This window comes from Hemicordylus capensis, chromosome 5 (genome assembly GCF_027244095.1).
Source record: "Hemicordylus capensis ecotype Gifberg chromosome 5, rHemCap1.1.pri, whole genome shotgun sequence".
Taxonomy (NCBI): domain Eukaryota; kingdom Metazoa; phylum Chordata; class Lepidosauria; order Squamata; family Cordylidae; genus Hemicordylus; species Hemicordylus capensis.
Genome location: NC_069661.1, coordinates 8,446,023 through 8,468,569, shown reverse-complemented (window position 1 = coordinate 8,468,569; position 22,547 = coordinate 8,446,023). Strand labels below are relative to the sequence as shown.

The window sequence follows — 22,547 nt, the reverse complement described above, 5'->3', positions numbered from 1 at the left end:
TTCGGGGTTGTTATATCTGGATGCTGAACTGGAGGCAGCCTTCGCTGAGACCAGTGTTGAGGGAAGGAAGCTCCTCCCTCTCTCTGTTCGGATTGGCTGCCATGGCTGCCCTTCAAGTGAAGGAGGAAGCCCGGCAGCCAGTTCCCCCTCCTCTCTGCAGTCTCCCTGACTGCAGTTTGGGTCCAGGTGGTGACGTCCAAATGCAGACAAGTTAGCTCGCAGGGGGAGAGGGTGGAACCACAGGTCCATTGGACCCTTGGTTCTGCATTATGTGCAGTTGCAGCCTATAAGATGTTGCTCCAGCAAGGTCTAGCAGCTAACTGGGCAGTGCAAATTATCCCCTCCCCTTTCTTCAAAATATGTTGTTCTTAAAGAGGCTTTGCCTGATTCCTTAGGTGCTGGCTCTGGAGGTGCTGGCTCTAGGGGGGATGGTTGTGCCATCACAGCCAGCAGATTATCAGGAAGCTCCACTCAAAGGGCAAAGTTCTATCTATGGGTCAAGGTGGGGGTGTAGGCTCAGATTCCCTTGGCTCTCCTGCTGTGGAATGCCCCAGAAGCAAGAGGCCACCCAGGGTCCAAATCTTTGATTGTCTCCAGCCTATCTCCTCCCCCAAACATTCCACATTGTTCCTTGAGTGGGGAGGTCCTGAATCCAGGTCATGACTGCTATATAGGTGAGCTCTTGTCCACCCAATGTCAGAACTAGATCAAATGAAGCTGCCTTCTACTGAATCAGGACTGGTCTACCTAGCTCAGTATCGCCTGCTCTGACTGTCAGTGGTTATTCAAGATTTTAAGCAAAGGTCTTCCCCATCTCCTGCTACTTGATAATTTTGCCTGGAAATGCCAGGGACCGCACCTGGAACTTGTGCTGTACCTGCGAGTCACAGACCCTCTTCTTAATTCCCATAGAACCTGAGATAAGAGTCCCAAGAGACTGGAAGCGGGAAGAAGCATCCAGATATAACAAACCTGAACTTAAACCTCAGCTAGGAGCAGTGAAACTCACAACAACCCAAGGGTTCAAATTGAAAATTGGGTGAGATGATGATACTGAGTGAGAAGGGAAGTTTAGGGTAGCACCCATCCACCCATTCAGTTACAACCTGTCCGTTACAACCCGTCTCTATGGACACATTTCCAGATGTATTCCCGGTATTGGATGGGCATCTGTTTAGTTCTAACCCATTTTCCACGCCTGAGCAGAAAGTGGCATGTTTTTAAGAAGGATCTGAAAACATACCTGTTTAGTCAGGCTTAGTTTATAGTTTTAAAGTTTTACATGCTTAGTGTTTTTATCTGTTATTTTTAATTGTGTAAACGTTTTGATTGTTGTGTTTTTAGATTGTGAACTGCCCAGGGACATCCATATGGGGTGGTCTAAAAATGTGCTAGCTAGCTAGCTAAATAAATCCATACATACATAAAATGGCTATGGATCTCAAAAGAACTGGATGGCAAGCAAACATCTTTCCGGAAGCACCTCAAAAGGGTCCTCAGGTTCCTAAGGTTAAAATATTTTTGTGTCAGTGGCTGATATTTCAGGCTCACTGAAATTAATGGGACCCGTTGGTCATGACTAGCTTGTTCTATTAATTTCAACTAGCTGAACCCGCACAGAGCATCTGTGCGGTAGTTCACTTCCTTTTTGGGGTTAGTTGGGATAATTTGTTTGGCTGGTCCTCCCACAGCTCTCTCATTCACTCTGTCCCCCCCACAACAGCTCTCTTGCTTGCTCTGCCCCCCCCACACACCGCCTCGCTCGCTCTCTCTGTCTCTCTCCCCTCCGCACCCCTCTCGCTCGCTGTCTCTCCCCCACGTGCCTGTCTCACTCGCTCTGTCTCTCCCCTCTCTCTCCCCCGTGCCTCTCTCGCTCGCTCTGTCTCTCCCCCGCACCTCTCTCACTCCCTCTTTCTCTCCCCCGCTCCTCTCTCGCTGTCTCTCCCCCGCGCCTCTCTTGCTCGTGCTGTCTCTTCCCCTGTGCGCCTCTCTTGCTCACGCTGTCTCTTCCCTGTGTGCCTCTCTCGCTCGCACTGTCTCTCCCCCGTGCCTCTCTCGCTCACCCTCTCTCTTCCCCGTGCCTCTCTCGCTCACTCTGTCTCTCCCCCCATGCCTCTCTCGCTCACTCTGTCTCTCCCCCCATGCCTCTCTCACTCCCTCTGTTTCTCCCCCACGCCTCTCTCGCTCGCACTGTCTCTCCCCTGTGCACCTCTCTTGCTCGCGCTGTCTCTCCCCCATGTGCCTCTCTCGCTCGCGCTGTCTCTCCCCCGTGTGCCTCTCTCGCTCGCGCTGTCTCTCCCCTGCGCCTCTCTCGCTTGCCCTCTCTCTCCCCCCGCGCCTCTCGCTCGCTCTGTCTCTCCCCCCATGCCTCTCTCGCTCGCTCTGTCTCTCCCCCTGCGCCTCTCTCGCTCTGTCTCTCCCCCCCCGCACCTCTCTCGCTCGCTCTGTCTCTCCCCCCGCACCTCTCTCGCTCGCTCTGTCTTTCCCCCATGCGCGCCTCTCTCACTCACTCTGTCTCCCCCCCACCTGCCTCTCTCGCTCGCTAGAGTCTGTGGCCAGCACCGGACACCAGGCCAGGCCCGCCAGCGTGGGCCAGCCAATTCTCCTCCTCCTGGGTGTGCCAGCCAATCAGGCGCCTCCGCAGCCCAGCCAATCAGCTGGGCTGCCGGGACACATTTTCCCCAGGCACACCTAGGAGAAATATATATATATATAGATGGTGCCACCTGTGAGTAATTTAGTCTAGATGACAACCACTGTCTGCTGTCTTTGCAACCCATGCAATCAGCTGCTCATAAGGATCTATGGGAGTTCTACAGACTTTATATCTCTGGGGGTTCATACCTTTAAAAACTTTTTGGCTTAGATTTCATCTCAATCTAATGGACATCTGAGAGGGTGAGAAGAATAAACAAGAATTGGCATCTGTTTTGCCCCAATGGGAAAGAGAAGACTTTAAAAGGCACTCATGTTGCAGTAGCTAACTTAAGAAGAATATATCTGTGCCCATTTCTGAATGACAAGGAGAGAATCCAGGGAGCTGGTTTGTGTACAAATGGACAGAACTTGGTTAAATACAAGACGCAGGCCAAGAAGACAGGAACCTTTGTTGCCCACTATAGCATGACTCATATTTCCCATATCAAGACCTACGAGACCTGTGATGGACAGAATTTAATAATCAAGAGAATATATTTTCTTTCCTGTCATGACTACAGGAAAATTCTGCCCAGGTTATATTTATTCTCGAAGGCATCATCCATTTGCTTGAGAAAAGAGCCAGAAATGAAAACAGATGATGTCAAAGATGATAAGTGGTCTGTCACTCTGTTCCAAGGGCAGAGTCCACTTTATGCTTCTTTTAGATGGTGAGCCCTTTGGGACCGGGAGCCATCCATTTATAATCTATTTTTCAATGTCAACCCCTTTAAGACCTTTTTTGTTGAAAAGTGGTATATAAATATTCACAACAGTTGTAGTACATAAGAACATAAGCATATAAGAACAGGCCTGCTGGATCAGGCCCAAGGCCCACCTAGTCCAGCATCCCATTTCACACAGTGGCCCACCAGATGCCGCTGGAAGCCACAGACAGTTGAGGGCATGCCCTCTCTCCTGCTGTTGCTCCCCCGCAACTGGTACTCAGAGGCACCCCACCCCCAAGGCTGGAGATGGCCTAGAGCTCTCCGACTAGTAGCCATCAATAGACCTCTCCTCCATGAAATTTTCCAAAGTAGTAGAAGTGGTAACACATTGAAATCAGTGGGTGACATTTCCTTTTTCCAAGAGATTCTTCCAGAGCTGATGGTCAAAAATAATCCTTAAAACTCAAGCAAAGTAGTCACCATAAGGCTGACAAACAGGAGTTTGTTGACAGAACTGACACAATTTCTTTTGGTTTAAAGTGAGAACTAAGACCCATTCACATGTTATGTGCAACACTGGTCTGTGTGTACAGTGTACACAGGTGGATATTTGTACACAGGTACAGTCATTCACATATTTATTTATTTATTTTTCTCTATGTAAACCGTTTTGGGAACTTGTGTTGAAAAGTGGTATATAAATCATCGTCATCATTGTCATGTTGAACACAGGTACAGAAGTACACTCCCTGTCTGTACCATGCATTTGAAGGAACTGTATCCAGGTTCACTTTTTAAATAAACACACGTACACATCATTCACACAAAGACATGTACAAATGCTCATACATCTGTACACTTGTACAGCATAATATCTAAGTCAAGCTCTAGATGGGTTAAGTTGGCCTGAGTCTGGTCAGTGACTGGATGGGAGATCACCTGGGGACCACCTCTGTGCTGCCTTAAATTCCATCATGAAGTTCCATCCAGCAGGATATAAATGGGATAAATACAATAATGATGGGTCTCTAGTTTGGGGACAGAGGAGTTGTGTGACTTCAGTAAATTACCCAAATCTATCTTAATACTGAAACCAGAAGGACTCTTGGGTGAAGCTCATAGCATCAAACATCTCTGGGAAGCTTCACCTTTAAAGCTTGTCTTCATAAGTTACTGCAGTGTTGGATAATGGTGTTCACTTACTATTAGGAGTTCCTAATCCTTAAAAATGTACAACAGGAGAGGATAACATCTCATTTCAGAGATAATATTAATTTCCTTAAACAGGATGAAGCCTAGAGGATAAACACAAATAACTTTTTCAATAGACAATAGAAATCCAGATCAGCATCATACTGCTTCTTCTCTCTTTGTAAACCTCAGGTACCTGTTTAGAATGCAGATCAAGTAGCTTGGTAAACAGCAAACGTATGGTTCTGAAATGGAGATTTAAAGAATAGTATTAAGACTGACCAAGAGGGGGGAAATGTCCCTCTTCAGGGAATGACTCATAAACTGTTGACGTTACTACCTACGAAAGAATAGCAGACAATTATGCCTCTGCAGTTAGAATGGAATAGGAGATGCCCCCCCGCCCCCCAAAAAGAGTTTGCTTCCTTTGAGAGTCACAGCTGTTAGCTCACCAGAACAACATGATCTGCCCTGTTCTTGCAGCTTTAATAGCAGTTTAATCTGCAGACATCAGCATGGCAAGAAGATGCAGACATTATCACCTGCTAATCTCTACAGATTAAGATGATGGGGCTGTAAAAAAAAATAAAATACTGAGAACTTTTGGGGCAGTTAGGTGGCCAATGTCAGGCCAAACTAGACAGGATGTGGAGTTCAACTACTGGAATTCCCAACATATTTTTAAAGCAGCTGTGAGGCTGTGTGCTTTGGGAGCTGAAGCACAGGGCAACAGGGATCTACCCCTTTCCCTTGCATAGCAGGAAATTTAAATCATTCCCAATTAATGGTGGGTGCAAATGGTAAGTATCATTCCCCCATTTTTCAGCCCAGATCCACATTATCCCCCATCTCTGCCACAACTACTTTTTGACCAAACCAAAAAGGAGGAGGAGGAGGAGGAGGAGGAGGAGGAGGAGGAGGCAGTGACAGAAGCTCCAATAACAAAAGTTACATGCCACATTGAGTTTGATCCTAAAAGGTAAGGAAGTGCACAAAACTGGGCTCAAACCAAACTGGGTTTGTTCAGTTTTGGCACCCAGAATGAGGGACTTGGCTCAGTATGTCACTTAAAACCAACAAACAGACTGAATCAACCCCAGATCAGCCTGGGAGGTTCGGCTCAACTTCGAGTTTAATCGTAAAAGGGCTAGAGGAAAGCCTGCACCTCTCTGTGTTCCAGGCGGGTGCATGACCACCAGGAACAGATTATGCAACTGTAAGGATATCATGAGCCCCCACATACTGACCGTGTCAGACAGTGGGGTGAGCATCAACAGGGCTTCAGTTGTTGTACAGCGTACCCTCACAGGCTCATGTTAGCTAAGAAGCAAGTCCAGGGAAAGATGCCGTTTCTGCAACAAGTATGTGCTTTTACATACACATAAGTAATGTGGTACTGATAACATTTAGAATTGGATCCACTTTAACCCTTAAAAACCAGTATGGCTGCAAGTCCAATATGGCTGCCAATGAGGGATGTGCAAAACGTTTCGGGTACAGAATGATCTGTATCTGAATCAGGCAGTTTCGGGCAATCTGGCTACAAAACAAATCGCCTGTTTGCACCTTCTGAAAGTTTTGTTCACAAAACAAATCACTCCTGTTTCGGCTCCAAAAGTGTTGTTGTTTTGGGCCTCCATTTTGTGGTGATCTCTCAATCAGTTTCCATTTTGTGTTTGACGTCAATTTGAATTTCCCACCCTTCCAGCCTTCAGACTGGTAAGTGAAAGCATGGGCTGATCCGCTGAGAATTATCTCCTTGTTCCTGGCTGGCTCTTTTTGGCTCTGCAAGTGCCAAACGAGCCCCCATTGGCCAGGGGAAGGTTGAAGGAGGAGCAAGGTTTGTGGGGGGGGGAAGTTCATGGAGAGGTTTTCAAAGATATTTAAAGAGGCAGCCATCGCCATTCTGCCTTTCTGCCTCATGGGAGAAGAGAGAGAGAGAGAGAGCTCAGAGCTTTGCATTTTGCTTTGCCTATTGTTCTGCCTTGCCGCCATTGTTCTGCCTTGCTGCCAGCCTGCCTTGTGCCACCCAGTCTGCCTGTGCCATCCTGGGGTGGTTTCTCTCCTGCATTAATTGCTTTGGGGGGGGGGGAATTGGAAGAAAAGAGAAATCCATCTGAATTTTTTTCACCCGTCTTCCTACTGCTGAGAGACTCACTGCCTGCCTGTGCCAGCAGCAGCCGCCACCAGCCCCAGAGCACCTGTGGCCACTGACCACCTGGCCAGACAGCAGCCACCCGCCCCCCCTCCTGATTTTCCAGATTTTTGAGGCTTTTGCCCCATCTGAAGACTGAAGAAGAAAGACTTTCAGAGACCAGACCACAGAAGTGGAATACTAGACCCAATGTGGGCGAAGACCTAGACTGAGTGAGTACCCATTTATTTTAACACACACATCACCATACATAATGGAACAGACAACAAAACTTGTTGGCTAGGTATCTTAGTTGGCAAGTGGCTCATATGGGGAGGGGTGGTCCTTAAGGAATGGTGGTCCATTGCTTTAAAGCCTGTGCAAGTCTTTAAAGCAAGGGCAGGCAACCAGAGGCTCTACAGCTGTTGTTGAACTGCAGCCCCCATACTATTATTGGGACTACAACTCCCATCCCTGACTACTGGCCACTGTGCCTGGGGATGATGGGAGTTGTAGTCCAAGCTGGAGGTCCAAAGTTGTCACCCTAGAGCTTGGAGCTCCTCCCTGAGTAGAAGATGGGGAAAACAGTCTGGGAGAGGAGTCAGACTGGGAGTCACCACTGACCCCGGCACCTTGTGACCCCCTGCCATTAGGAATTCCCACACTGGATGAACCAGAAGAACACCAATTATTGCCCCCATCAAGACCCAAGGTCCTGGTCCCGTCCATGTTCTCCAATTTGGAAGGACCTTCCAAGGACCTCCCAACCATAATGGAAGTCCCCCAGCACTGTCAGAGAAGGTGCTTCAAAATCAGGCAAGGCCCCTTGAAAAGGCAAATGCTTGCTTCTAGAAGGGGAAGAGCCAAGACATCCTGCCAGAGTAGCAGGCTACAAAACACAGCAGTTTACTAGAGCAACTTCCCCTTTTGCAGCAATACTCAGCTCTGGCCATGGTCCTGGCCCATTGCCCTGGGAGCTGTCCAAGGGCTGAGCACTCCCGGTACTGGGCACAAAAGAGACTGCAGAAGAGACTGCAGCAGGATACACCATAGCAATAAAGCCTAAAGGTTTAAATAAACCTTAAATAAAGTTAGGAGCTGATCAATCTGCCCAGGGCCCATCACCTTCACACCTGGCTTGTGAAATTCCAGAGGCTATTGCTGGAAACAGAAAGAATTCTGAACAAGATGGCCTTTCGTCTAATCCTGCAAGAGTCAGATCTTATGTTCTGGAAAAGATTCCTTAGAAATGGGTGACAGTAAGATTCTAAACTAGAGGCAATCACCTAATGGGGAGGGAAACTTTTAAAAACTGAAAAAACCAAACCACATTCTACAATAAAGTTCTATAATGATGATGGAGCTCATATTGCATATAGTGGGTTCTGAAAAGGGAAAGGTCAGAGCAGCTGACCTTAGAGCTTCAGGCATTTGACTGGGAATTTCTACATTATTTATGGTTGCTTAAAGTAAGTCATATCCAAGAATTATAATGGTTCTCTCTCTTGCCCTTTGAAAACCCCTGGACAATGCCTATTAAATAACAAGAAGAGGCAGGATCCCTCAGCAGTTCTACCAGATTTATACTAGGCCTGTATAGTCTTCTGGCTTAGAGCTAGGCTTCTGGCTTGAGAGCAGTTCTTACCCAGCCCTTGAAGGGGGAGGTTTCTTCTGCAAAAGAGGGGTAGCTACGTACATAAGAAGAGGCCTGCTGGGTCAGACCAAAGCTCTATCCAGCTAGTGTCCTGTTTCTCACTATAGCTAACCTGATGCCTCCAGGTAGCCCACAAACAGGATATGATAGGCAACTGCCTTCCCCTACTGCTCAAGCGTAGTGTAGTGGTTAGAGTGTTTGACTAGGGCAGGGAAGAACTGAGTTGAAATCCCCATTCAGGCATGAAACTCACATATCTCTCCACGTAATCTACCTCACAGGGCTGTTGTGAGGATAAACATAAGCATGTACACCTCTCTGGGCTCCTTGGAGGAAGAGCAGGATATAAATGTAAATAAATAAGTAAATATTTAGCCAGCATGGAGAATCACCATTGGTAGACCCATTTCCATGAAAGTGTTGAATCCCCCTTTCAAACAGATGGCCATCACCACATCGTGTGGTTATGAATTCCATAACAGGGGATGATAGGACTTTGAACTGCTTTGCTCTCATCTACAGCAGAGAGATTTTCATAACTTCCATGAACGGAGATAACCATAACTCTAACAGCTTCCATGTTTGGTGATGGATAGGTCAACTGGTATGTTCCTCTCCATGGCAATGCCGTGTTTGTTTTGGCTTCCTCTCTGCCATTCGTTCCCCCCCACTCTTTGTGCATGATCTGTAAAAACATACGAGCACAATCCTGGTAGTGTGTTATGCAATTGTCCAGCTGATTCTGTGACAGATACTGATTTAGGGGCATTCGACATTGTACACAAGCTGTTGTTTTTCCATGTGTCAGCCTAACTTTAAACACAAAACCATGATCTTCAGAATTGCTTTGAAATAATTATATGAAAAAATAAATATGGTCAAGCCAGAATCTGCTTATTGTCATGTCTCCAACATCCTGGTCTTAAACACATTACTCAGAATTCAGACCCACTAGTTCCCATGGGCTTGGCTTCTGAGGAACATGCCTAAGACTGGAGCATCATACAGAAACCTTAAGCAAACCTGTGGTGCTCAAGCATAACAGTGCAACTTTAATGTACTTTAAGCAGGAGTCCTCACCTCCTTTGCTAAGTGAGAATAATCACAAGAAATATGCACCAGGAGTCAAGGGACGGGGAGAGGGGAGTTAAACTATATGACAGCACAGGGTCACCACAGCAATGGTGCAGTGTTGGAATTTGCAACGGTGTTCTGCCAGCAGAGTGAGGCTCTGCCAAGATGTTGCTTCAGTTATTGTGTGGAAATGGGGAAAGCAAAGCAGGATTAGTCTGGGGTTTTTTGGGGGGGGGGGAAGCAAGACTGGAGATAAGCAAAAGAGGGTGCTAGAGGGTTAGAGGGCTGGAGGAATCAGGTAGGAGCTGGTAGTAGGGAAGGCAGGTGAGTTTAAAGGTAGCAAAGATGAGGCAGGGTCCACAAAAGTAACTAGGCTAATTCACATGACCCTAAACCATGTTGGAGGAGCACCCAGCCAGGGTAGGAGAGAGTTGTGAACCCTCCCAATCTGTGGCCAAGCAAGACAGGATGAGGGGAGAGTGATCGTGTGGGAGGAAGGAGGCGGGTAGGATGGCTTTTAATCCATACTCAGTAACATGCTGGGGATAGAATCTGCATAGGGCATGCCCATATGTCTCAGGCCCTGCCCCCCCGGATCACTCTCCCTTCTCCCTACCTTGATTTTATTCTTTCAAGCATTCAACTGCTGGCTGGGAATGTGCACATCTTTCCTACCTTGGCAGGGCACTTGTCCAATCTTGTTTAGGGCCATGTGAATTAACCTACTAACTGCAAACTGCACAGACAGACAATGAACTGTGAGATGGCTCTAGAATTTGGCAAGACTGCAAATTTGCTGCTACACGGAGACTGCCAAAGAACCCACTGCCACCGCCACCACCACCACCACCACCACCACCACCACCACCACCACCACCATCTTTAGAGCATAAGAACATAAGAACAGCCCTGCTGGATCAGGCCCAAGGAGGCCCATCTAGTCCAGCATCCTGTTTCACACAGTGGCCCACCAGATACCACTGGGAGCCTACAGGCAGGAGTTGAGGGCATGCCCTCTCTACTGCTGTCACTTCCCATAACAGATCTTTGTTAGCCGCCCCATAACAGATTGTTCTCTGGGTGGCTCACAACACCATTCAGTACCACTATCCTACTTCAGCCATTCAAAGATCAGAGATCATGTGAGAGAATCCACCATTTCTTAATCAACATACAGCAATATTCCGAACAACTCAATTCCTTTGGGCAACCAACTCCTATTTCCTTAACCCAATTCCAGGGGCACTTCCCATGGTGCTTTTCCTGGTTTGCATTTTTAAAGCATGTGTCCATAACAGAAGGATTTAAAAATTAAACTGATTTGTATGGTGCCTGTGGTTGCTAGCACAAAGTTCTGGTAGCTGATCTTATTCTTCATTGGGAAGGTATGAACTGCTTGGGTAGTCCAATCACGTGGGTACTACTCACACTAGCATAAATGGCCCTGATTTTGAGAGAAGAAGGGACTAGCATGGGAAACAATCTACATAAACTGGACTACTGATATGATTCAAATTTGTTTCTTGGTTCTGTGTGATGTCCCTAAGCCACAGAAGAACATGCTCCCCTCTTCCCTGCCCTCGAAAGCTTCCAAGGAATTCTGGTTCTACTTTTTCATTCTTTCTAACACACTAAGATTGGTCATGATGTCTGAACCAAGTGATCTTGGTCTATTCTAACCAACTTCCCTAAAATAAGCCAAGATATCAATACAAGGTTCGAAGTGGGCTTCAACTCTAAGTTTATTTTAGGCAAGTTGGTTAGGATAAACCAGGACCACTTGGTTCAGACATTGTGACCAATCTTGGTTTGTCTCTAACCTAAATTGAAATAGAATTTCATGGAGGCTCACATGGGTAGGGAGTGGAATGCACTTCAGGACTCGTGGACATTACACAGAACCAAGATTTAACTCCATGTGATGTCTGAACCTGCTTTCATTCTTTCTCCTTCTCTCTTTCTCTCTCTATATAAAAAAACCTATGCCACCTTTCTGCCAAATCTGTTATTGCAAGGCAATATACAATGTCCTAAAAACAGATGGCAGACAAAAACAAAACAAAATGGAAGAGGCCCAGCAGTGCCATTAAAAACAGCAGTCCCATTAACAGGAGAGAGGGGAAAGGAAAGGAAGCCCATTATTGATTCCAAGATGTCTCTTTGACTAGCTGTACAGTTGCCATTGGATTTTGTCTGAAATGAAATTTCAGATGGATTTGAAGACTTCTACTTGGGTAAATATCTGAACAGATAAGATTAGAAATGGGGGTGGGGGTTATATATCTCTAGCTGACTGGCTTCCAGTTATGACTGGGCAGGTTTTCACAACATGGAGAGGAGAGCTGGTCTTGTGGTAGCAAGCATGACTTGTCCCCTTAGCTAAGCAGGGTCCAACCTGGTTGCATATGAATGGGAGACTACATGTGTGAGCACTGTGCAATATCCCCCCTCAGTGGATGGAGCCACTCTGGGAAGAGCAGAGGTTCCCTCCCTGGCAGCATCTCCAAGATAGGGCTGAGAGAGATTCCTGCCTACAAGCTCGGAGAAGCCACTGCCAGTCTGTGTAGACAATACTGAGCTAAATGGACCAATGGTCTGACTCAGTATATGGCAGCTTCCTATGTTCCTAACTCATGGAATATCAATAGAAGGGAATGCCAGGTTCCCAGCAAGCACACATTCTGTGTGAGCCAGAAATTTTATGGATTTTTGTCATTTGAACCTGGTTGCCAACGTCAGGTTCCCTCTCACCACTTGGCATCTGTGAACTACATTTGAAACTGGGCAAAGGATGTTGTGTGGCAGAGGGAACTCAACACTGGCAACCCACATTGGTGGGTTCAAGATGGTATACCTCTGGCTCATGCAAGGAGTGTGCACTGCTAGGAACCTCCGATTCCCTCCTCTTTCTGTGGCTCATGTAAATCCACTCTACGTGGGTGCAGATATGGAGATGTGTTCATCCACTTAACAGAAACAGGATAAAGATCCAGCAGCACAAGCCATGCTCCAATCAGCCAGTAGGAATGAGAAGCAGCCTAGCTTTCCCTGTACGGCAACATGCACATTCAAAATCTCATTAAACTCTTAGTCATCATTAAGAACCAGTTTGCAGTGCCTGATAATGCTAACCATCTGATTAGAAGCTTTACATGTTTGGATAGATCTTTTAATTAACAATCTCCCTTTGATTGCAAACTCAGGGAAGCCAGGTCATCCTCCAAGTGGTGCTACAAAACATAAGCTGTCTACTCAGTGGGAGTAGGGGAGGTGGTCTCCCTAGAACCTGCTGCAATGAACACTCACATTTCATAACAATGTTTTCCAAGTGCCTTTCCCAACCAGGAAGTTGGCAGTGTTGTGCATTCTTATGTAGACTGTTTGCAACTATCTGGGTTCAAAGGAAAGAGACGGCAATCAGCGAGAGATGTATTATGCTGCCTCCCGGGACATCAAGTCTCTAAATTTATTTATTGTATAATATTTATAGGATGCCTTTCAGTCATAATAGCTCCCAAGACAGTTAACAAGAAAAAGCAAATTAGAAACGATTCACAATTAACAGCCATTCAAGTCTGACAAAATAAATCCAAGAGCCAATAGGCTCAGAGCCAAAGCACATCCCAAGAAGAGGACAATCAAAACACAGGGAGGCTATTCTCATGCACAGCCAAGACTGGGCTAGGGCAACTAAGCCTGGACTTGGCTGCCCGTGTGGACCACTGGGTGACACCAGGCTCCCAGCAGTGCCTCGGTGGCAAACCCGGCTAAGAAGCCGGGCTCTTAAACAAGGTCAAGGGAGTGAATGCTCCATTAATCCTGTTTACTTAACCATGTTTCGGTGCCAACTGCTTTGATCCGGTGCTGAAACACTGATGGGTGTCTGCCGATCAGTGGGGAGATCCTCACAATGCACCATGCACTTGTGTAATGCATTGTGGGATTTCTGGGGGCCGGGACAATGCATCCTGACCCCCACACCTCCGTGCTGCCTGTGGTCGCTGTGGAATGTCTGGGCACATGATCTGCATGCCCAATCCCAGCACTGGGATTGTCTGCAGAGGTAGTGAGCTTCTACTGCCTCTCCCACTACCCACCCTCAGGCCCTCTCACACGATCATGAGAAAGGGCTCAGTGTCAGAAAGGGGGGGGCGAGACTTCTCCAAACCAACAACCAGAAGGACAGATTTAATTTAATCTCTGAAGTCACAGAAAGCTACGTTTTCACTCTCCTCTGAAAAGAGAGGAGGGACTGTGCCTACCAAATCTCCAAGAGAAGAAAGCTCCACAGAAAGCACCCCCCTTCCACTTTTTTTGTTGCGGAGACCTGAATATCTATGATTAATGGTACCTAGAGTAGGGCTTCATTGGCAGATGTTAATCATGCCGTTTTGAAAATGACTAACATTGTGAGCCACAGGGCATAAATGTGTTTAGGACTAGGTGGCACTGCAGTGGTACTATGTGCTAATGGTAGAATAGAGTTGGTTCACAACCCTGTGCAATAGCTTAAGGCATGGGTTCCCAACCTTGTGCCCCCAGATATTGTTGGACTACAACTCCCATCATCCCTGGGTGAAGGATGCATCAGCCGGTAACCACCAGGCTTGACTACTGCAATGCACTCTATGCAGGGCTGCCTTTGTACATAGTCCAGAAACTAGGCACATGCACAAATTGATTTTTTATTTGATTCGTGCCCGAACTGAATCACCCCTGATTTGTTTTCTGTCTGAATCTGTCTCTCCGAAACACCCCAGATTTGATTTGGATTTGATTTTATTTGATTTGGATCAATTCAGACCACTTATAAAGGGCCGAGGGGCACCAAATGTGGGTGATGGGTAGTCTCCATGTTTGCCACCTACCACCCAGATTTCAAGGCAGTGGGGCACTTGATTATTTTTATTTTATTTTATTTTAAACTTTTATACCGCCCTTCCAAAAGGCTCAGGGCAGTTTACATTAAATTGATTGATTTTTAATGATTTTTTTTTTATTTTTTACTGATTTTGTATTTTCCCACCTTAGGAAATAATGGGAATTAGAAGTCGCCCTGTCCTAACCCTAACATGGAACCCCAGGTTTAACTATTTTTTAAAAAATAAAAATAAAAGCTAAGCTCTAGCCCTTGTAGAAGTGGAGTTATGGAGCAAAATGTGCAGTCACTATTTTTCAAGTGTTTGGATTCTTTGGTGTATAATAACTTTTCCTCATAATCAATCCCTATAAGGATTCATTGCACACCTTCATTTCTTCTGTTCATTGTGACTGTCATTGGACAGTGCTGACTGTCAACTACCATGTGCCAACTACACACACGCCCCACCTGCACGGCAGTGGGGTACTCCATTTATTTTTTAGGAATATTTAAGTGTTTAGATACTTTGGTGTCTGATAACCTTTCCTCATAATGAATTCCTATGAGGATTCATTATATGCCTTCATTTCTTCTGCTTATTTTGACTGTCATTGGACAGTGCCAACTGTCAACTGCCATGTGTCAACTACCACCACCCTCATCCCCACACACAGTGGGGTACTCAGTTTATTTTTTAGGAATTTTTAAAGTGTTTCGATTCTTTGGTGTCTTCATTACACATCTTCATTTCTTCTGTTCATTTTGATCCCATTTCTTTGTGGGTGGGGGTGGGGAATTAGTGGCATCACATGTGCCAACAACCCCCCCCCATCCCGCAAGCCACTGGGTACTCAGTTTATATTTTAGGAATTTTTGAGGTGTTTAGACTCTTTGGTGTGTAATGAATAATCATAGGGATTCATTATGAGGAAAGTTTATTAGACACCAAAGAGTCTAAACACTTAAAAAAATTCCTAGAACATAAACTGCCTTGTGGGTGCGAGGAGGATATAGTTGGCACATGGCAGCTGACAGTTGGCACTGTCCAAAGACAGTCAAAATGAATAGAAGAAATGAAGGTGTGTAATGAATCCTCATAGGGATTCATTGAGGAAAAGTTATTATACATCAAAGAATCTAAACACTTGAAAAATAGTGACCACACACTTGGCTCCATAACTCCACTTCTACAAGGGCTAGAGCTTAGCATTTTTTAAATATGAACGCTGGGAATCTGGTGAAAAGGATAAGATGAAACCAAATCTTGAAGCAATTCAAATGGTATCTGGCATGATTCAAAACTAGCCAATGGAGCACAGGGGCAATTTATTCTGTCTCCAAATCACCCAAATCATCTAGATTCAGGTACAAATCAATATGTACCCAAATCTATTCATACATCCCTACCAGAAACTTCATCTAGGATCGCCTCCGCCACTCACCTGGCTGCGGGCGCAGGATTGGCTCCATAGAAGCCAGGTGAGTAGCAGAAGCGATCCCCCGCCGCAGGGGGTGCTGGGCAGCCCGCTGCTTCTCCAAGCAATGTTCAGGTGTGGCGAGAATGGAGGTAAGCACCAATTCATTTACTCTTAAAGGTGCCTCTCACCGCCCCTCCACCGGCACCCTCACTGGCCTCTACTGTGACAAACAGATAGACAAACAGATAGATATCCTGTCCCATGGGTAACAGGGCACAAAGTCTGGAAGGAAAGGAAAGGCAAGGAGAGCTCAGTTTCAATGCCACAGACAGCTCCATGGGACAAACTGATGAGCTGGGAGCCTTTAAGGGATAGCACTTGGCCTGCACTGCAACATGGCACTTCTTCCTTTGCTTGCCTATCTGATCCTGCCTAGCCTGCTGCCACCACTGGTATGCAGATATCAGAGGGGATGGCAGTGTGGCCAGCTCTTCAGTGGGCTTGGGTTCAAAGGGTGCCATTTTGGGGGTGGGGGGTGGGCTTCAGGTTCTAATGTCTCAATTCTGGGGTTACTGCAAGCCCAGGACAGGATCTAGATCTCAGTCCTGGGCCTATGAGCACTCCTGTAACCAGGCTAGTGGGTTGTGTGTTGATTGGGGCTATGTTTAGCTCCAGTGGACTTAGAGATGCCTGGAACGACCATCGCCTGAGGAAACCCCCCAATGCATTGTACATGTTGCACAATGCATTGTGGGATCTTCGGAGTCTGGGATGTGTTGTCCAGCCTCCAGAGCTCCGCACATCAGGCACGCAGTATAGATAATCTGGGAGCATGGTCTCTGCTCCCAGCAGCATGGAATCAGTCATCTGTGGGGGAAGTGAGATTCAGCACCCTCCCTCCCACCTGATGCCCTACACGCCTGGTCATGTGAACAACCTCAATGTCTCTGTTCTTGATCAAAGACATCCTTGTATATATTTGAATGTCTCTGTGTACTGGCTTGGGGGTGGAGTCACTGAGGCTCTCCACACGAACAGTGTGGAGAGCTGGATGGGGCTGGGTGGGAAGAGCGGGCCAAGCCTGCTCTCCCCACGCATGAGCACCTGCAGAGCCCTGGGCAGCCAGATCAGCCGCCCACATGATTACCGGCTCTGTCATGGAGCCGGTAGAGCCTGCAGGGATTAGGGGCCAACTGGCCCTGGAGCTCCCATGATGCCCCGTGTGAGTGTGCAGGGCATCCTGGGGAGGCCCCCGAGACCAGGAGGCTTGTTTTAGCCTCCCAGTGGGGTTCTCCATGCAAGCCGCCATGGCATGGAGCTATTCACGATTGCCAAAATGGGGTTAGCGGAGTGCTCGAACCTCATTTTGGTGGGGGGGGGAGCTTAGGTGGGCTAACTGCTGGGAACCACATAGTTCCTGATGGTTCCCATGGCCTCAGAAAAGAGGGTTGGGCTCCCTTAGCCCACTTTCCTGCGGTCGTGAGAATAGTCTCACTGTGTTTGTCTGCTCCTCACTTGCTGACTTAAATTCAAACTGAGAGGTTCTCCTTTCTCTCTGCAAAAGGGACTGTTAGCCTGTTTATTGTTTCCTTAGCCTATGTTTAGTAAGTAATAAATTTCAAACTCTTGTTTCTCAACTAAAGTTGACTTCTTGTTCAATTACTTATAAAGAATAAATAATTTCACCACAACAGAAGCTTCATTTCTGGCTGCCTCCACTGCATGGGGAAAAAGTTGTATGAGTATAAAGATTGGATAATATGATATTCACTAATCTTGAGCATTGTCTCTGTCTTAAATGCCACTTGCATTTTCTTCCCACTCTGTTTCATTTCACTCTCTCCACACCCCTCACCCACTCCCTCAAATTATAATTATGGATGAAGAATCATTTTTGCCCAGATCCTCCCAGCTGGGTGCCTCAAGTAAGGCTCCTAAATCTAGAGGCATGTGATCTTTACCATGATCAATTATTAAGGTGACCTTCAATTTTTATTGCCTGCACTGTTCCAATAACAACACACCTAAACCACACAGCTTCCAGATTAGGGGAACATGTAAAATATAGATTAGGGGGCATTTTCTAGACAGAACACTTTGGTCTGAAAGACAGTCAAGTGAGCAATTATATATGAGTTCCTAGATATCTTTGCTGGCTCAGCTGAACAACTATTTTGAAATAAAGGCACAGCATTATCTCTGATTTTGAGTTTTGCTCCCATCCACTGCCCACTAAATTTAAATTCATAGAAAGAAACAAAAATTCTTCACCACTGGAATTCATTGTTCTGGATGCTGGAATATCATCTCTTTAAGAACATAAGAACATCAAGAACATAAGAACAGCCCTGCTGGATCAGGCCCAAGGATGCCCATCTAGTCCAGCATCCTGTTTCACACAGTGGCCCACCTGATGCCTCTGGGAAGCCCACAGGCAAGAGGTGAGGGTGTGCCCTCTCTCCTGCTGTTGCTCCCCTGCAACTGGTATTGAGAGGCATCTTGCCGCTGAGGCTGGAGGTAGCCTATAGCCACCAGACTAGTAGCCATTGATAGAACTGTCCTCCATGAATTTGTCTAAGCCCCTTTTAAAGGGGTTCTGGGGGCAATAGAGTGGGGTGGGTGATAGTGCTCAATGGGTGGAAGCTACCACTCAAATTTCAAAGAAACTGGGCAAAGGGGTGATATTTAAAGAATTTTTGAATTTGACATGTCTTTAAGCTTTTCCCCATAGGGTTTTGTTGTTTTCAATGTCTGAGGTGTTCTGAGAGTTGATTCTCTGATAGGAAATAAGAGTGGATTCCCTCAAATATGGGTGATAGCTTCCCTGCACCCATTGGGCTCTACCACCCACCACAACCCGCTCTGGGCCCCCCACATGGAGATATAAGGCTGCTGAAATCTCCATTATTCCCTGTGGGGAAAACCTTAAAGACACACCAACTTCAAAAATTCTTTAAAAATCACCCCATTGCCCAATTTCTTTGAAGGAGGTGGCCCATAGACACCAGACTAGTAGTCATTGATTGACCTGTCCTCTATGAATTTGTCTAAGCCCATTTTAAAGCCATCCAAGCTAGTGGCTGTCACCACATCTTGTGGCACAGAATTCGATAGATTAACTATGTATTGTGTGGAAAAGTACTTCCTTTTGTTGGTCCTAATTTCCCGACCTTCAGTTTCATGGAATGACAGCTGGTTCTAGTGTTGTGAGCTTGGTGGTACTGTCCCTCTTTCCTGGTATACATTCCAACTGAGCTACTATTATTGTAGTTTTGAATAAGTTCCATGCTTTCTGGAGTGATTTGGCCCTCCTGACTTTCCCTTTCAGCTTCCTTTTTAGCAGTCCCCTCATTTTTGAGAAGTTTCCTCTTCTGAAGTCCAACACATCTGTGTTGGACTTCCTTGGCAATGCTCCACTCTTATAGAAGCTGAATTGGATCACACTATGTGGATCACATCAGAAGTGGATCACACTACCCCACTTTTTGTTTGTTTCTGTTTCCCTAAGTGTGCTGTTGAGGGGAACACTCCATGAACCTGATGAAGTGGGTTTTCTTCCATGAAAGCTTCTGCTACAATTAAACTGTTACGAGCTGACCCCGCACAGAGCATCTGTGCAGTTGTGCACTGAGCCTGTGGCATCCCCCCACAGAGCTCTCACTCGCTCTCCCCGTCTGCAGCTCGCTCGCTTGCTCTCCCCCTCCGCAGCTTGCTCGCTTGCTCTCCCCCTGCAGCTCACTCACTTGCTTACTCCCCCCCCCACAGCTCTCTCCCCCCACAGCTCTCCCCATTGGGCGGACCAGGGCCAGGCCATCCCGCCGCCACCTCCCACCTCCTCCTCCCAGCTGGTAGGGCTTTGCCCGCTGTCTGCCCACCTCCTTGCTGCCGTCATTATTTTTCCCCACCATCGCCTCTGCTTCCTGGCCGGTGGGGCTTCACCCGCCATCCACCCACCTCTTCTGGACGGAGGGGCTTCACCTGCCGGCCCTCCACCTCTGCATCCTGACTGCCGCCATTATTTCTCTCCGCTTCAGTGCTGGAACTCTTGCACACTCTAGAGCATCTGCGTGTTAGTACTTGATTAGTACCCTCACCTCAGAGATCTCCCCACCTCACCTGAGCTGCACTCCTGCTCCTCCTCCATCCCTCCTGCTCCTCCTCCTCCATTGCTTCCATCCCCCTCACCCTTCTTGGCCGTGGCTGCAGCATTGCTGCCACCTATTGGCCAAGCTGCAGCCCCCTATCCCCAGAGACCTCCCCACTCTCACTCGAACCCCGCTCCTGCCCCTGCCCCCGGGAGCAGCAGCAATGGTTGACTGGGCCTTTCCTCTCTGTTGCCACCACCATGGCTGCTCGTTCCCCTCAGCCACCGATGGGCCCGGGCCCATCCCTTGCCATTCCTCCTATCTCTCTTCCCCTCCCTTTTTTTCCTCTTTCTCTCTCCTCCACTCGCTCTTCCCCACTCTTTCTTCCCCCTCCCTTCATGTTTTTTCTCTCCCTCCCTCCCTGAGTTAACAGATCTTGTTTCCTCATCTAATTCACACAAAGGCAGCCTCCTTCTCCTGAAGGGGCTCCTCCCTCCCTCACGACCTGCCTTTTTGCAGACCCCTGACTGCTATCCTTTTATATCCAGAACATCTTCCAACCAGTAACAGCTGCATTCCAACTGACCTTAACCATCACAGGCCCCTCCTCCTTATCTACATAGGGGATCCCCATTGCCCAATCACCATGGTGCTTCTGCTCTCACAGGCTCCTTCTCCCTATCTGCATATGGAATCCCCACTCCCAATCAGGTGCTTCTGCTTGCAAACTCTGCATATGGAATCCCCACTGCCCAATCAGGTGCTTCTGCTTGCAAACTCAGCCAATCGCCTCCTTCCCACCACGTTGCCACGCATGGCCCGTCTTGCTCCTTCTCCCTATCTGCATATGGAATCCCCACTGCCCAGTCAGGTGCTTCTGCTTGCAAACTCTGCATATGGAATCCCCACTGCCCAATCAGGTGCTTCTGCTTGCAAACTCAGCCAATCGCCTCCTTCCTACCACGTCGCCATGCATGGCCCATCTTGGAGAAATAATAATATAGATTCTTTAAGGTGCCACAAGATTCAGTTGTGCTTGCTCCAACAACAGACCACCATAGCTACCCCTCTGGAATTTCCCAGTACATAGCTGAGGAATCTGTTCCTTGATTTCTGCATTCCACATGGTTCTGCCAGTCTAGTTGCATCATTGAACCACTGATTGCAATTCATGCAATGTAGCAGGCATGTTGGCATGGATTCCAGAGTGAACACCAGGCTCTTGGGTTTTGACCCATGGCTTTCAGAAAGCATTGCGTGCTGTGCCCTCAACACTTTTTCTTTGAACCTAATTGGAAATGAAAACACAGGCTCTCATTTCACGGAAAAGCTGAAAGTGGTGAGCACAGAATTTTCCAATGAAACATTAAGTCGGCTGCAGATGAAATTTGGAGATATTGGACCACAATGACCTTGGCTAGCTGAAATTATGGCCTGGGGAGTGGAATTTTGGAGAACTGACTTCAGAGTGCCCAAGAAAGACAGTGTATGTTAATTCAAACTCTTGCAATGCAATGCAAAGCAAAAAAAAAAAAAAAAGGGGGGGGGTTAAGAAGTAATCTTTTGAAAAACATCACTGCCCTTCCTCATACTGGCTTTAATTAAAATTACTCACTGATGCCAAGCTTATGCCTGTGATTAAATAGCCCAGCAAATAGGTGTGAGTAGAAATGTAATCACCCCCTTCATAAATACTTCTTTGTTTAAATAAATATGTATTTGTTTTTCAATTTAGACCAGGGCTGTACAACATTGGCCCTCCAGATGTTGTTGGACTACAACTCCCAACATCCCTGGCCACAGTAGCCAATAGTAGCCAGGGATGATGGGAGTATTCGTTCAACAATTGGAGGGCTAACATTCAGTGGTGTGCACGAACGGTTCAGCATGGAACTGGTTCGCTTCGAACTGGTTCGGTTTGTAGGCTCAATCGTAGACCGAACCGGGGGCAGTTCAGTCTGCAATTGAACCAAACAAAACACGGAAGCCAGAACCAAACTGCCACTGAGTGGGCAGCTTGGCAAAAGAGACAGGAGCACACACACTTCCATTATGGGCTGTGCCCGGGGTGGGGGAAAGCAGCAGCGTGGGCAGCAAGCTTGGTGGTAAGAGGGCTTTTTAACTATCTCTCACGAACGCACACTGCCTCCCCTTCATAGAGCCAGGGTCCCACACCCCTATACTTGTAAAGGGAAATCCTCACCACCTGTACTTCTGAACCAGTTCAATTGAACGGACTGGACCAGTGGGTGAGTTCAACCGAATCGGTTTGGTGCAACACGGTTAGGTTTGAATTGCCTCGAATTCGAACACAACCACATTTTTTGGTCTGTGCACAACCCTACCAATATTGTGTAGCCATGCTTTAGGCATTCCATTATATGAGCCTACCCCTTTAGTATAGAAACAGGACTAAGGAGGGAAAGGTCTTTTAGGGCAATAATGCTTCCTTTCAGGCAACACTTTTCATTTTGTATGTTTATGAAACTGATGCGAGTATATGGCACCAAACGTTATTGCTTGAAGAACGCATAATCATCAGGGGATTTGGAGCTGGGTGTTACCAGTATGCTGATGACACCCAGATCTACTTCTCCATGTCAACTTCTTCAGGAGTTGGCATATCCTCCCTAAATGCCTGCCTGGAAGCAGTAATGGGCTGGATGAGGGAGAATAAACTGAAGCTGAATCCAGATAAGACGGAGGTACTTATTGTGCGGGGTCAGAACTCTAGAGACGATTTTGATCTGCCTGTTCTAGATGGG

The 22,547-nt window shown here is 47.0% G+C and overlaps 1 long non-coding RNA gene across 1 annotated transcript; it reads right to left on the bottom strand.

Moving 5' to 3' along the window:
• Positions 1-4,737: 4,737 nt before the first annotated feature.
• On the bottom strand, positions 4,738-19,810 carry LOC128328405 (uncharacterized). Its single transcript, XR_008309191.1, has 3 exons — positions 19,652-19,810; positions 12,725-12,809; positions 4,738-4,801 (listed from the first exon to the last, which is right to left on the bottom strand). It is a non-coding gene; the product is annotated as an uncharacterized LOC128328405 (long non-coding RNA).
• Between the last annotated feature and the right edge of the window lie 2,737 nt (positions 19,811-22,547).